Here is a 15,517-nt window from a genome sequence, read left to right as displayed (position 1 = left end):
TAAACCATTATGTTGTCAAATTCTATAGACATATAGGGTCTCAATATAATTGGTGTCTATTCAGCTTCTATCTCTTTTGTGGATGTCTGGTAGTATGGTACACGTGCAACAAAAGTTGGCGTTTATCAGTTTCATGTTGTCTGATTAGTGTCATCACCATTGCATGCTAAGGTTGAGAACAATAAGGCTATTGAATGAAGTAATTAATGAAGTTAGAATCCCATATTTGACATATATTAATTCAGTCAATTTTAATTTCGTAGTTCTAATAGTTAGCGTAATTCTTAGTTATAAACAACCTTAATTTTTTATTGTCTTAGCATTGAATAATAACTATACATTATTGATTAAGTGCATGAATTAATTAGTTAATCAATACAATCTCTGTGGGAATGAACTAGAAAAGATTCTATACTACTTGTGAATGCGTATACTTGCATGCATTATTAGCGCGTGTTTAGCGACTAACAAGTTTTTGGCGCCGCAGCCGGGGACTGCAGTGTTAATTATTAGTTTATGTATTTTCCATCAGTGTTCGTTAAAGTTCATTGACTCGGACATTGTTACTTATCTGTTTCCTTGTCTTATTTCAGGTACTCTAGTAAGGGTGTATGCATACGCGTTCGCGTACTCGTAAGAGAACACTGGATAAAGTCGAGGAAGAAGTTATGGTAGTTCGTAAGGAAGTTTTCGAGGAAGAAAAGAATGTAGAAGAAGCGGAAGAGAAAGTTGAAGAACCAGTTTTAGTAGAGATGGGTGATCAAGCAAAAAATCTGAAGCCTTTGATGGACTATTCTCAGCCTAAGATTAATGACATTCAGTCAAGCATCATCAGACCAGCCATCAGGTCTAACACTTTTGAGATCAAGTCAAGCATAATTCAGATGATACAGAACTCAGTTCAGTTTGGGGGTTCTCCTACTGAAGACCCCAACATGCACATCAGGGATTTCATCGAGATCTGCGACACCTTCGAGTTTAATGATGTGACTGAAGATGCTATCAAGCTACGACTCTTCCCATTCTCTCTAAGGGACAAAGCTAAGTGCTGGTTACACTCTCTACCAGTAGGGTCTATCACCACTTGTGAGGATCTTGCGCAAAAGTTTATCACTAAATTCTTCCCTATGGAGAAGACTGCTGCAATCAGGAATGCTCTAACTCAGTTTGCTCAGCAAACTGGAGAATCTCTGTGTGAGGCTTGGGATCGATATAAGGAGATGCTAAGGAAGTGCCCACACCATGGCATGCCTGATTGGATGATTATCAACTGTTTCTACCATAGATTGGGTGCTATTTCTAGACCCATGCTTGATGCAGCATCAGGAGGAGCCTTGTGGGCTAAAAGCTACGATGAAGCTTATGAACTTATTGAACTGATGGTTGCTAATGAGTACCAGAATCCTTCCTAGAGACTGACTCAGGGAAAAGTCGCAGTAATTCTGGAGTTGGACGCAGCAACTGTTATCGCTGCCCAACTTAAGGCTTTGACGATGAAGGTGTACACTTTGACTAATTGTGGAGTTAATCAAATTACCAGTGTCTGCGAGCTATGTGTTGGTGCCTATGAGACTGATCAGTACGTAATTTCTAGTGAATCAACTCAGTTTGTGAGCAACTTCCAACGATCGCAGCAACCAGTTCCAGCCACCTATCATCCTAACAACCGCAATCATCCTAATTCCACTTGGAGAAACACTCAGAATGCGATTCAACAGCCTTATCAGCAATATCCAGCTAAGCAGTACAACCCCCCTGGTTTTCAGCAACCGTATGCCCCAAGACAATAACTCCAGCTGCAACAAGCTAATGAAAAATCTGAATTAGAAGAGTTGAAGCTTATGTGCAAAAGTCAAGTTGTTTCTATCAAGACCTTGGAAAATCAAATTGGGCAAATTACCAATACCTTGCTAAATCGTCAGCCTGGTACACTACCTAGTGACACTGAAGTGCCAGGAAAGAGGGAAGCTAAGGAGCAGGTAAAGGCAATCACTTTGAGGTCTGGAAAGGTTGCGAATCCCGAACAAACTCAAGTGTTGACTAAAGAAGCTGAGGCTAAGAAAGAAGTAGAGCAGCAGAAAGTAGAAGTGGAACCAAGGAAGACTACTATTGAGCACACTCCTCCTGAGGGTAATACAGGGGAGAAATAGATCTATCATTCACCGCCTTTTTCTAAGAGGTTGCAGAAGAAAAGGCTAGACAAGCAATTTGAGATGTTTCTGGAGGTGTTCAAGAAACTTCATATCAACATACCTTTCGGTGAGCCTCTTGAGCAGATGCCTAGTTATGCAAAGTTTATGAAAGGTATTCTCCCTCGGAAGGTGAAGCTAGATGATTTAGAGACAGTCGCTCTCACGGAGGTATGCAGTGTTGTGCTATAACAGAAGTTGCCTCCGAAGCTTAAGGATTCAAGAAGCTTCACTATTCCATGTACTATTGGAAAAGTTTCTTTTGACAGATGTTTATGTGACTTAGGAGCTAGCATCAATCTAATGCCTTTGTCAATCTTCAAGCTGTTGGACTTACTTGATCCCAAACCGACTTATATGACCTTGCAGTAGGCCGACCGTTCTATTACATATCCGCGAGGTATTGTGGAGGATGTCTTGGTCAAGGTTGATAAACTCATCTTCCCTGCTGATTTCTTATTTCTTGATTTCGAGGAGGATAAGAAAATTTCAATAATCTTGTGGAGACCTTTCTTGGCGACTAGCCGAACCTTGATAGATATGTAGAAGGGTGAGCTCACAATGCGAGTTCTAGCAGATATCAAGGGAATCAGCCCTTCTTACTGCATGCATAAAATTTTGCTAGAGGAAAGTAGAAAGCCTACGATCGAGCATCAAAAAAGTCTCAATCCAATAATGAAGGAGGTAGTGAAGAAGGAAATTCTTGAGTGGCTAGATGCTGGGATCATCTACCCTATTTCTGATAGTTCATAGGTAAGCCCGGTTCAATGTGTGCCAAAGAAATATGGTATTACTGTGGTAGCAAATGAGAAGAATGAGCTTATTCCTACTAGAACATTCACGGGGTGGAGAGTTTGCATGGACTACATGAAGCTGAACAAAGACACTAGAAAGGATCACTTCCCTTTACCCTTCATTGATCAGATGCTTGACAGGTTGGCCGGTCATGAGTACTATTGTTTTCTGGATGGTTATTCAGGTTACAATCAGATTTGTATCACTCCAGAAGATCAGGAGAAAACTACCTTCACTTTTTTATTTGGTACTTTCGCCTTTAGACGAGTTTCTTTTGGTCTGTGTGGTGCACCAGCTGTGACGCCCTCAATCTCGGGGTTAGGAAATGAGGACTCACACACCTCTATTCTAATAATTAAATATACATAAACCCCGATTAACTACTAACAGGATCAGCAGGATAAAGTATGAGACAAGATTACAACTACCAATCACAGAATATAACTTACAAACCCAAAATATTATTAAATAATCAATATCGGTTCCGGCTGGAAACCGACAGATAACCCATTGTATCTTTATACCCCTCTTTCTAGGTGCGAGCTCACTCATAACCTGTACTACCTGCTCTGGCAACTGGAAGCCCTCAACACGGTAGGGACCACCAGGTACGCTCTTACGAGCAGTGCGCCTAAGCCTGGCCATCTTCTTGCTCAACTGCCATGGTTAGATTAAGACAAAACAAGTGAGTAGAAAACTCAGCAAGTAACTATATAGCAGTTCTACAATATCAAATCTCAATATACTTTGAACAAACTAGGGCATTCTACTTTAGTTAATCTAGGTGGCAGATTTCAATATATTTATATTTGTTTTCTTTGAGATAAGGAAAGGGTATCCAAAGAATAGTTGGGCTTTCAAGAAACAAGGCTCGAAACAGAACAAAAGCCGATATTCATCACAATTCATTATATGATCAAAATAGATCTTTCGATATAGGAAAGCAATAGTATTTCAAGATATAGAATCATTCGTATGATCAACAATTTCAGGAATCAGGGTTCTGAGCTTTAAGCTCCACAATAACATAATCAACTCTTTTCAAAACAGTATAAACCATTTTCATTTCCAAAAATTAATTTACTGAATAAAAGTTTCAGTTCCCTTTTTAAATAATCATTTAGAACCCTTGATTGGATCACTTATCTTTCCATTTCATTATATACGGGTGATCAGCCCGTATCGACCTCCATTCCGGTCTTTAAGGTACCATTCGGCATAATTTCAGCCTTAAATTGGACTAGTCCCACTAGCCTCTTACCATGACTGGACTAGTCCCACTAGCCTCTTACGTCTCAATCCAATCCATCAGGAATTCATTTGGAAAACCTTGAGTTGGAAAACAATAGGTTTTCTAAAATTCATTTTATCATTACCAAGCCTTTGAAATCATTCAGACTCTTTCAAGTCGAAACTCATTCTTAATTCAGATTTTAAAGAAACAAAGTTCAGGGAGTGAATCAAAGATACGCAAGGAACAATTCTCAAGAATTCTGTATCAAGGATAATAAGGTACTAAATTTGAAGGATCAGTAATAACTTAGGGATCATTAGGGCGATCAAGAGAAACATGGTATCATTAACAGAGTTATCCAAGATAATTAAAGGTTCAAGATGATTCATGGCATTATAGGAAACTGGAACAGAAAGGCAGATTATCAAAGGGTGAAATTAATAGGATTATCAATAACAGGTTATCAAGAACAAGGGTACTTCAAATCAATATTAGGGTTTCATAAAGCAAGGGTTTTATACTTAGACAGTTCAATACTCTACATGGTATGAACAACAGTTCCTTTATAATCATTTACACAAGTAATCAGAGTTACTTGCCTGAAATTGCTTTCCTGAGGGTTGAACTACTGCCACCTAGTATACTTTTCCCTTTCCTAGCCCTAATGCCCTCACGCTCCGAATCTACAATAAAAACCAGAAATCTTAATTAGATTCCCAACTCTCATTCCCGGAACGATCTCTCTATACGATAACTCGATTATATCTTTGACTCGAACTATACGAGTATAGCTTATACAAATAAGCACACAGCACATAGCACATAGCACAATCCTTTCTCGTAATTTTTATATCCTTATATATCTAGCAATCAAAGCGTACTCGCTTGACCTAGGCTATTTCTCAAATCACACTAACACGACTCTTTTACGAGTACTAGACCCATTTACAACCAAACATTTACGTGCATACTATCACTTATATCAATCGACTTAATTCCCTTTTCTTTTATTCCTTAATTTGAACCAAAACAACAATCCAATCAAGCAAAATCAAAGATTTTCCATATAACACTCAATCATTCTTTCAATTACCAAAATCAAGTTTTGACCTTTATTTCTTATGGCCTATTCGGCCTTATTGCAAATACCCACCATAAAATCAATCAAATACTCACTTTAATTCACATAAACACGTATCTCATTCAACAACCTTTAAAGAACCATTCTCCTTTCTTTTAATCATAAAAATCCGAACCATAATCCTACATATACAATCAAATTTCTCAAAAATCACACCATACAACTTTAGTTCTAGCATGATCCAACATTTAAACTAACACCATTTTTTATTAACAAATTTCGAACATAAACACCACTCAATCATGGTCATGCAATCAAGTTCTCATTAGTCACTAAGATTTTTAGCAAAAATCAACTCAATTCTCTTTTTAAGCCTAAGACCCATTCGGGTTTATCAAGAAAACACACATGCAAAGATCAATCTTGACATGCAAAGTCTTATATCACATTTTCAACTTGTTTTAAACCTTAACTTAGTCATTTAACTCATTTTCATCAAGATTTCTGAAGCACAAAGCCAAACATCACCTAATGACTCAACTTTAATCAAATTATTCAATCAACATGCATGCATTCACTTAATCACAAATCAATCTCTTCTAAACCCATTTTCTATTCGGCAAAAATTCAAAATTCACAATCCAAGAACCAAACAAGGACATGCACATCTTGATCCTTTTTAAGACTAACATGCAATCACTTTTAGGCTATTCATACTTATTGTTTACCAAGATTATCTCACAAAAATCGATTTCCTTTCTTATTAACATAAAAATTCGAACCTAACTTAGCATGCATCAATAATTTCATTCCTTTTCAAGCTAATAACAATCCATTATTACTTTAAACAACTTTACTCAAATCAAACAACTTTAAAGATTAAGTCCATTCGGCCTTTTTCAAAAACAAAACATGCAACTTGATATTCTTACTCCTTGAATCACAAATCATCCTATTTCTTAACATCAAATCATTAAATCACGCATTTAACCATAATCAACTTGATTTCCTTAAAAATAATAATGGACATTCGGCCTTATCAATCAAAACACCACATGCAAACATAAAGAAGTGATCTTAAGGTTCTAGAGCTCAGTTTTTAACATCATAGCTCACCACCGGTTCACCGGAGTTCATCACCGATGGCGGTGGCTTCATGGTGGTGCCCTCATTCGAGGGTGTCCAACCATAAAAACCCCTGATTTCTTAACAAAGCCAATGCAACAACACCACATGCAATCTGATTTCAGCACGTTAATCATAGAACATGAACTAATCAAGCAAGCCCTCGGTTCTTGGCTCGAAACCGAACCCAACACACACACACACTACGGCATGCAAGCATAAACACACACATACACACGAATGAAAGATCTTGTATGAATTAAGGATGAAGATTCATGGAGTGTTTCAAGGAATTAGAGAGGGAGAGGCAATATACCGAGAGAAATCAAAGAGAGAAAGAGAGTTGCCGAGAGAGAGAGAGTGAGAGTGAGAGAAAGAGAGAAAAGAGTGAGTGCACGGCAAGAAGAAGAAAATGGGGGAAGGAAGGAGTGTTTTATACTCCACCAAACAAGGGTAAAATGGTAATCTAATAACCCCCTTTTTAATTTGCATTTTGTTTCTCTTTTTACTCAAGTGCAACGAAATCCAAAGTAAAAATATTTTTCTCTTGGGAAGATGAAATTGTCTTGAATAAAAATCTTTAACACGTAGGTCTCGAAATTAGCTTTTTATCCATTACTCATAATAAGAATTTGAGCGAACGGTTGATTTTATATAAATTTTGCAAACTTGCTTTAATAAATATATTTTCCTCATAAAATCGATTTAAAAATGCAAGGTCCAACAATTAAATTCACTTATTATTTTTAAAAAGTCTCTAGGACCTCTATGAAGATAACAGAACAAATCCCATGTTTTTATCCATCTCAGATGCTTTTATAAAAATGCACGAAGGTTAATTAAACCTTTACTTAAATCACATAATTCCTTTAAAATTCACAAAATTGACACAGAACATATAGTCATGCACATAGTCAAGCAATCACACGCATATAGTCACATAATGACTCAGGTTTGATCATAGAATATATCACTCTTAAATCTTTATCCTCTTTTACGCGTACCGGGTCACGTTCAGCCTGACGGCCCGACGCTCAGCGTTTCTATTACGCTTCTCATTATCTTTGCCAATCAACACGTCTCTTAAGACGAAATACTTTATTCATTCACTTCACATATAATTCACATTTTATATTATTAAATTTTCATACTAGGACGGGTTCCGTTCTACCCGACGGCCCGAAACCACAGCTCGACTTCTAAGATGACTCTTTAAATTGGAACATTTTTATTCACGCTCCTTAACTCTAGTATACAGATAAGACAAATAATCACCACTTAATCACATAATCTCATCACATAACACATACTTTACTTTCTTAATTACGACGCAAAATTCTCGGTCGTTACAATCTACCCTCCTTAAAAGGACTCTGTCCCCAGAATCTAATCTAAGCAAACAGATGGGGATACTTTTCTTTCATTTCGCTTTCTAATTCCCAAGTCGATTCCTCGACTAGTGGATTTCTCCACAACACTCTAACTAGAGGTACAACTTTATTTCTAAGCGTCTTTTCTTTTCGATCCAAAATTCGCACTGGTTGTTCTACATAGGACAAATCTGGTTGGATTTCTACTGGTTCCAACTCGATCACATGGCTCGCGTCGGCATTATACTTTTTCAGGAGAGATACATGAAATACATTGTGCAGATGTTGCATTTGCGGCGGTGGCGCCAATTCATACGCCACTTTCCCAACTTGTCGCAATACTTCAAATGGTCCAATGTACCTTGGACTTAGATTTCCTTTCTTTCCAAATCGAGTTAAACCTTTCCAAGGAGATATCTTCAACAAGACCTTGTCTCCAGTTTCGAATTGCACATCTTTCCGCTCTTGATTCGCGTACTTTGCATGTCGGTCTTGAGCTGCAATTAATCTCTTTCGTATCATTTCAACTTTTTCCTTCGTTTGCTGTACTAGCTCGGGGCCAATTAACTTGCGCTCACCAACTTCGTCCCAATAAATAGGGGATCTACACTTTCTTCCATACAACGCTTCATAAGGCGGCATGCCAATACTTGCGTGATAACTGTTGTTGTAGGAAAACTAAACTAAGGGCAAATGATCGTCCCAATTTCCTTTGGAATCTATTGCGCAGGTTCGCAACATATCCTCAATTGTCTGAATTGTCCTTTCACTTTGTCCGTCTGTTTGCGGATGATATGCTGTACTCATTTTCAATTTCGTTCCCAAATGATCATGGAATTGTCGCCAAAATCTCGAGTTAAACCTTGGATCTCTATCAGACACGATAGATACAGGAACTCCATGACGCATCACGATTTCATCCAGATACAATTTGATCAGCTTCTCTAATGAAAACCTTTCGTTTATCGGCAAGAAATGCGCTGACTTTGTCAACCGATCAATTACCACCCAAATCGCATCATGATTAGACTTGGTTTTAGGTAATCCTACCACGAAATCCATCGCGATATGTTCCCATTTCCATTCAGGTATGTCCAGTGGCTGAAGTAATCCACTTGGCCTTTGATGTTTCGCTTTAACTCTTTGGCACGTGTAACATTTGCTTATCCATTCCGCAATTTCCTTTTTCATGTTTGGCCACCAAAAATTTTCTTTCAAATCCTGGTACATCTTCGTACTTCCAGGGTGAATTGAAAATCTCGAGTTATGCGCTTCTTGCAAAATCTCGTGCTTTAGTTCCACAACATCAGGTATCCAAATACGTGAGTTAACACGGTATATCCCTTTTCCATCCTTTTGAGCTTTAATTTCTTCTCCCGTCAACTTATTCCTTTCGCGATTCATCACTTGCTCTTGACAGCATCTAATCTTTTCCAAAATTTCAGGTTAAAACCGTATTGCATAAATGGCTTCACCTCCACATTCTGGAGTCTGCACCACTATTTCCATCTTTTCAAAGTCCTTGATTAATTCTTCTGATGACGTTAACATATTCAACTTTTCCTTTCGACTTAAAGCATCAGCTACCATATTTGCCTTTCCAGGATGACAGTTTATCGCACAATCATAATCTTTGATCAATTCCAACCACCTTCTTTGTCGCATATTTAGTTCTTTCTGAGTAAAGATATACTTTAGGCTCTTATGGTCCGTATAAATCTCGCACTTTTCCCCGTACAAATAATGCCTCCAAATCTTAAGGGCAAATACAATTGCTGCCAATTCCAAATCGTGCGTTGGATACTTTTGCTCATGCGGCTTGAGTTGCCTTGACGCATATGCTATTACCTTTCCGTGTTGCATTAACACGCATCCACGTCCTTTATAGGAAGCATCACTGAATATCACAAATTCACCTTTATCATCTGGTAATACCAACACAGGGGAGATTACCAACCTCTTCTTTAACTCTTGAAAACTTTCCTCACACTTTTCTGTCCAAACGAACTTCTCATTCTTTCTCGTCAATTTTGTCAATGGAACCGCAATCCTTGAGAAATCTTGCACAAATCTTCTATAGTATCTGGCTAATCCCAGAAAACTTCTGACTTCCATCGGAGTCTTGGGTCTTTCCCAATTCATTACAGCTACTATCTTGGCTGGATCCACTTTAATTCCTTCTTTATTAACTACATGACCAAGAAATTGCACTTCCTTTAGCCAAAATTCACACTTTGAAAACTTTGCATACAGCTTCTCTTTTCGCAGAATTTCCAAGGAAATCCTCAAATGCTCCTTATAATCTTCCTCTGTCTTGGAATAAATAAGTATATCGTCAATAAACACAATCACGAACTTGTCCAAATACTGCTTGAACACTCTGTTCATCAGATCCATAAATGCAGCTGGCGCATTCGTCAAGCCAAATGCCATCACCAAAAACTCATAATGTCCGTATCTTGTTCGGAACGCTGTCTTGGGTATATCTTCCGCTTTGATCTTTAGTTGATGATACCCAGATCTTAAATCAATCTTTGAAAAGCATGAAGCTCCTTTTAACTGGTCAAACAAGTCATCGATCCGCGGTAGAGGGTACTTATTCTTGATTGTCAACTTATTCAGTTCACGGTAATCGATACATAATCGCATACTTCCATCCTTCTTCTTTACAAACAACACCGGTGCACCCCACGGGGATACACTCGGTCGGATTACTCCTTTTTCCAACAACTCTTGCAACTGAGCTGCCAATTCCTTCATTTCAACCGGCGCCATGCGATAGGGAGCTTTTGACACTGGTTCCGTACCAGGAGCCAATTCAATCGTAAACTCGATCTCTCTGTCTGGAGGTAGTCCAGGCAATTCATCAGGAAACACGTCCGGAAAATCTCTTACTACCGGAATATCGTCGATCCTTACAGATTCTTTCTCCACGTCCACGACATGAGCCAAATAAACCTCGCATCCTTGATGTATCAATCTTCTCGCCTCAATAACCGTTAGAAATTTCTTCTCTTGCCTCTTTCCTTTAAATATCACTTCCTCGCCATCCTTGGTTTTTAACTTCACTTTCTTACTTTTACACTCTATTTGCGCCTCATGATTTGACAACCAATCCATTCCTAGTATAACCTCAAATTCTCTTAACTTAAAAGGAATTAAGTCAGCAGAAAAGTGCCGACCTTCTATAGACACATCACAATCGGGACAAATCTTATTAACAACAACTTTTTCTTGATTTGCTACCTCTATAATCAACTTAGGCTCTAGAGGGTACGCAACACAATTTAACTTATCAAGAACGCTTTTAGAAATAAAAGATCTGGTTGCTCCAGAATCCATCAAAACTTTTACTTCTACTGAGTTTATAACAAGCATACCTGCTACCACGTCCACATCTTGCACCGCATCTTTCATTGTCATGTTAAAGGTCTTAGCTCTGGGTTGAGCTGATGGTGCGGGAAGAGACGGCGGTCCATCAATTCTGAGAACATTAGCCTTCTCCATAGGCTCCTTGCAATTTCTAGCCATATGGCCTACCTTGCCATACTTGAAACAAGCCAAATCAGGCTTCCTTATTTCATTTGAACATTCCGAAGAATAATGCCCCTTCTGGTTGCACTTAAAACATGTTATATCCAGCTTATTACACCTCCTCGGGTGTCTCTTTCCACAGTTCCTGCATTCTTGCACCTGGGGTCTGCTTTCCTTTCCCGGTTGTCCAGCTTTCTGGAAACGGTTCTTTTGAGCTCCATTCCCGGGTCTAAACTTCTGAAACTTTTTGTTCTGACCTCCACCATTCTTTCCAAACTTTCCTCTGAACTTTGAACTTCCTTGCTCTTGCTCAGAGCTTTAAAACTTCCTTTTTCTTCCTTCATTTTCTCTTCGAGCAGCTTCCTGCTCACCTTCTACTATCATTACCTTCTGAACCAAAGCAGCATAGTTCTTGATCTCCAACATCGCTATTTGACTCCTAATCCACGGCTTAAGTCCCTGCTGGAACCTCTTAGCCTTCTTTGTTTCAGTATTCACGTACTCTGGCACGAACCTTGCCAACTCTGAAAACTTCACCTCATATTCTGCTACCGACATTTCCTCCTGTCTAAGATCCAAAAATTTCATCTCCAACTGATCTTGCATATAACTTGGCAAATATTTTTCCAGAAACATCTCAGTGAACTTCTCCCAAGATAAGTCTTTTCCTTCCAACAACGCCTTAGAAGACTTCCACCAGAAACTTGCTTCATCCCTCAAATAATAACTTGCGTACTGAGCTTTCTTATCATCCTTAACTTCAGCTAGCTCAAAGGCTTTTTCCATCTCTCTCAACCACGACTGTGCTTTAATCGGATCTGGCAAACCTAAGAACTTTGGAGGATGAACAGATTGAAAGTGCTTGAAATTTCCGACTTTTGGGGCCACAGGTTGTTGCAAAAGCTGAGCAAGTCTGCTCATCAAAGTGGTTTCTGGGTTTATTTCTGGGTCTTGGGTGGGAATTTCTTCTTCTTCGTGATCTGGTGAGTTGGCCATTTCTTACAAACCTGATTGAGCAATTATTTAGCAATACGATAGCATGGCATATATATATAACAACAATTTTTATGAAATCTCTTTTGTGGGTTTTAAGTTTTACCCAATTTGCACATGCAATCCTATTACTACATAATTCTCATATCAGTGTTGTTTTTATCATGGCAAGGAATAGGGTTTTATGATCTTTAGACATGGTTGTATGAAAACATAGCTGTATTTAAAACATGGCATTGAGAACAGTTTATAAGATAAACAAGGTGCACAAAGGAAAGCAAGATAATAGATTTATTTAAATCAAGGGCTACATAGGAAATATTCTGAATTTTAAGGTTATGAAACAAGGTACAATAAATAGCAGGGTTAAACAGAGGAAAAACTGGAAAACATCCCCCTATCTACCCCTAACTTCCAACTACTACTACTACTACTACACTGGTCTGAAATACAACAAGATAAATGAAAAAGGGATCCCGGCATCTGACCAAGTATCCCAAAGCCTACCGGCGCTGAAAACAACAACAACAATCTACGGGCTCAACCAACAGTCCCGTCTAATCATCTAGGATCTCTCTCAACACAACCAACATCCAGCGAATGATCTTATGCAGCCTCCGGGCCTCAGCATCAGCATCACTAGTGGATGGTCCCTCATCCAATCTCTTCCTAGCAACCTGCTCCACCATCTTCACTCGAACTCGCCACTCATCATCCATAACAGAAGCACTCCTTTGGAGAGGGTGGAATAGGGTCCACACGGGTACCAGTCAAGCTAATCTCTGAGTCTGAGTCACTACCACTACTAGGATCCTGAGAGAAAACATAAAACAGCAACCAAGAAACAATGTTAGGGTCAAATAAAGCTTCCAGCTAACTCACACCCTAACTCTAGTTTCTGCTTTACCAATCAAACACTTTCCTTAGACTATACCTAATAGTCTAACTCAACTCTACATGAGTCGAACTCTCTCGCGATATAGATATATTCCCAAAATACACCTTTTTAAAACCTAACTTGTCTCAGGGACTAGATCCTGTAGCTCTGATACCAACTTGTGACGCCCTCAATCTCGGGGTTAGGAAATGAGGACTCACACACCTCTATTCTAATAATTAAATATGCATAAACCCCGATTAACTACTAACAGGATCAGCAGGATAAAGTATGAGACAAGATTACAACTACCAATCACAGAATATAACTTACAAACCCAAAATATTATTAAATAATCAATATCGGTTCCGGCTGGAAACCGACAGATAACCCATAGTATCGTTATACACCTCTTTCTAGGCGCGAGCTCACTCATAACTTGTACTACCTGCTCTGGCAACTGGAAGCCCTCAACACGGTAGGGACCACCAGGTACGCTCTTACGAGCAGTGCGCCTAAGCCTGGCCATCTTCTTGCTTAACTGCCATGGTTAGATTAAGACAAAACAAGTAAGTAGAAAACTCAGCAAGTAACTATATAGCAGTTCTACAATATCAAGTCTCAATATACTTTGAACAAACTAGGGCATTCTACTTTAGTTCATCTAGGTGGCAGATTTCCATATATTTATTTTTGTTTTCTTTGAGATAAGGAAAGGGTATCCGAATAATAGTTGGGCTTTCAAGAAACAAGGCTCGAAACAAAACAAAAGCCGATATTCATCACAATTCATTATAGGATCAAAATAGATCTTTCGATAGAGGAAAGCAATAGTATTTCAAGATATAGAATCATTCGTATGATCAACAATTTCAGGAATCAGGGTTCTGAGCTTTAAGCTCCACAATAACATAATCAACTCTTTTCAAAATAGTATAAACCATTTTCATTTCCAAAAATCAATTTACTGAATAAAAGTTTCAGTTCCCTTTTTAAATAATCATTTAGAACCCTTGATTGGATCACTTATCTTTCCATTTCATTATATACGGGTGATCAGCCCGTATCGACCTCCATTCCGGTCTTTAAGGTACCATTCGGCATAATTTCAGCCTTAAATTGGACTAGTCCCACTAGCCTCTTACCATGACTGGACTAGTCCCACTAGCCTCTTACGTCTCAATCCAATCCATCAGGAATTCATTTGGAAAACCTTGAGTTGGAAAACAATAGGTTTTCTAAAATTCATTTTATCATTACCAAGCCTTTGAAATCATTCAGACTCTTTCAAGTCGAAACTCATTCTTAATTCAGATTTTAAAGAAACAAAGTTCAGGGAGTGAATCAAAGATACACAAGGAACAATTCTCAAGAATTCTGTATCAAGGATAATAAGGTACTAAATTTGAAGGATCAGTAATAACTTAGGGATCATTAGGGCGATCAAGAGAAACAGGGTATCATTAACAGAGTTATCCAAGATAATTAAAGGTTCAAGATGATTCATGGCATTATAGGAAACTGGAATAGAAAGGCAGATTATCAAAGGGTGAAATTAATAGGATTATCAATAACAGGTTCTCAAGAACAAGGGTACTTCAAATCAATATTAGGGTTTCATAAAGCAAGGGTTTTATACTTAGACAGTTCAATACTCTACATGGTATGAACAACATTTCCTTTATAATCATTTACACAAGTAATCAGAGTTACTTGCCTGAAATTGCTTTCCTGAGGGTTGAACTACTGCCACCTAGTATACTTTTCCCTTTCCTAGCCCGAATGGCCTCACGCTCCGAATCTACAATAAAAACCAGAAATCTTAATTAGATTCCCAACTCTCGTTTCCGGAACGATCTCTCTATACGGTAACTCGATTATATCTTTGACTCGAACTATACGAGTATAGCTTATACAAATAAGCACACAGCACATAACACATAGCACAATCCTTTCTCGTAGTTTTTATATCCTTATATACCTAGCAATCAAAGCGTACTCGCTTGACCTAGGCTATTTCTCAAATCACACTAACACGACTCTTTTACGAGTACTAGACCCATTTACAACCAAACATTTACGTGCATACTATCACTTATATCAATCGACTTAATTCCCTTTTCTTTTATTCCTTAATTTGAACCAAAACAACAATCCAATCAAGCAAAATCAAAGATTTTCCATATAACACTCAATCATTCTTTCAATTACCAAAATCAAGTTTTGACCTTTATTTCTTATGGCCTATTCGGCCTTATTGCAAATACCCACCATAAAATCAATCAAATACTCACTTTAATTCACATAAACACGTATCTC

General features: G+C 38.3%; 1 non-coding gene across 1 annotated transcript; it reads right to left on the bottom strand.

Annotated features, from left to right (window-relative positions):
* Window positions 1-1,142: 1,142 nt before the first annotated feature.
* Window positions 1,143-1,249, bottom strand: LOC141676027 (small nucleolar RNA R71). Its single transcript, XR_012556641.1, has one exon. It is a non-coding gene; the product is annotated as a small nucleolar RNA R71 (small nucleolar RNA).
* Window positions 1,250-15,517: the final 14,268 nt, after the last annotated feature.

Source organism: Apium graveolens, chromosome 7 (genome assembly GCF_009905375.1).
Source record: "Apium graveolens cultivar Ventura chromosome 7, ASM990537v1, whole genome shotgun sequence".
NCBI lineage: Eukaryota > Viridiplantae > Streptophyta > Magnoliopsida > Apiales > Apiaceae > Apium > Apium graveolens.
Note: the sequence above shows the minus strand (reverse complement) of the source record. Positions and strands in the feature narration are given on the sequence as shown.